Raw genomic sequence first — 1,463 nt, 5'->3', positions numbered from 1 at the left:
TGTATGTATGTATGAACGCATGCATGCATGAATGAATGTATGTATGCATGCATACATGTATGTATTATGTATATATACATGTATATATGTGTTTTTGCGTATGTATATATGTATATAGACATGTATGTACGTGTTTGTGTGTGTATATGCATGTACATATGTATATATGTATGTATGTATGTATGTATGTATGTATGTATGCATGCTTGTATGTATGTATGTATGTATGTATGTATTTATGTATGTATGCATGCATGAATGAATGTATGTATGCATGCATACATGTATGTATTACGTATGTATACGTGTATATATGTGTTTTTGCGTATGTATATATGTATGTAGACATGTATGTATGTGTTTTTGCGTGTGTATATATGTATGTATGTATGTATGTTTGTATGTATATGCATGTGTTGGCAGAGATTAATTTGTGTGTGTTGTTTGGGAATGTGTGCGTACATGTGACTCTGAGCTACACAAGAGAGAGAGAAAGAGTGAGAGAGAAAGAGAGTGAAAGAAGGGGAGAGGAAGTAAGCTATAGAGAGAGTGTTAGTGGGAGAAAGAAGAATTTAGTGGGAAAGAAAGAAAAAAGACACAAACAAAAAAAGAAAAAATGAGAAGGTGAATAGCACCCTGAAAAATACCTTTTCCTTGGAAGACCGGAATATGGACAGGACAAGAGATTTCGGCCATATGGCCAGCCTGTGTGTAATTCCAGCAACCCCAACCATCGAAACTGGTGCTGCAGTACACTTCCCCTGGAAAAAAAACCCCAAGAAATAACCAATAAAGAAAGAAACGAAATTGTTGCTTTAGTAAAAAAAAAAAAAAAGTTGAGTAATATTAGCGGCTCGGCAAAAGAGAGCGATAGAATACGTACAAAATAATAATAATAATAATAATAATAATAATAATAATAATAGTACCAATAATTGTCGGAGCCCTGAGAACAGTGAGCAAAAATCTTGAGAAGTACGTGGAACAAATAGGGGCTGCAATAAGAGTGGAGCACTTACAGAAAACGGCACTGCTTGGAACCGCTCGAATGTGCGCGAAACCGCTTGAAAGGTGCGCGAAAAATAAGGAGTGTTACCTTAGTTCACTGGTAGTGAACAGCTGACACTGTTATACATCTCCAGTGTTAGAAGCTGTGCAAAGGCAATGATAATAATAATAATAATAATAATAATAATAACGATCCTTTTTACTATAAGCAGAAGGCCTGAAATTTTGTGGGGGAGAATAGTCGATTATATCGACCCCAGTGTTCAACTGGTACTTAATTTATCGTTCCCCCGAAAGGATGAAAGGCGAAGTCGACCTCGGTGGAATTTGAACTCAGAACCTACGCCCAGACACCTCGCTACCCTGTAATAATGGCTTCTGATTTTTAGGTTCAAGTTTTAAAATTTTTGAAAGGAGACGGGATCAGTTGATACCATCATCATCATCATCATCAT

General features: G+C 36.2%; 1 long non-coding RNA gene across 1 annotated transcript in view; it reads right to left on the bottom strand.

Moving 5' to 3' along the window:
- Positions 1-645: 645 nt before the first annotated feature.
- LOC128250980 (uncharacterized) overlaps positions 646-1,463 on the bottom strand; it is a 35,307-nt gene continuing 34,489 nt past the window's right edge. Inside the window, exon 3 of the long non-coding RNA XR_008266887.1 lies at positions 646-761. This is a non-coding gene — a long non-coding RNA (uncharacterized LOC128250980). The remainder of the gene's footprint in view (positions 762-1,463) is intronic.

Source organism: Octopus bimaculoides, chromosome 27 (genome assembly GCF_001194135.2).
Source record: "Octopus bimaculoides isolate UCB-OBI-ISO-001 chromosome 27, ASM119413v2, whole genome shotgun sequence".
Lineage (NCBI taxonomy): Eukaryota > Metazoa > Mollusca > Cephalopoda > Octopoda > Octopodidae > Octopus > Octopus bimaculoides.
The sequence above is the reverse complement of the archived record's forward strand: the minus strand, read 5'-3'. Positions and strand labels throughout refer to the sequence as shown.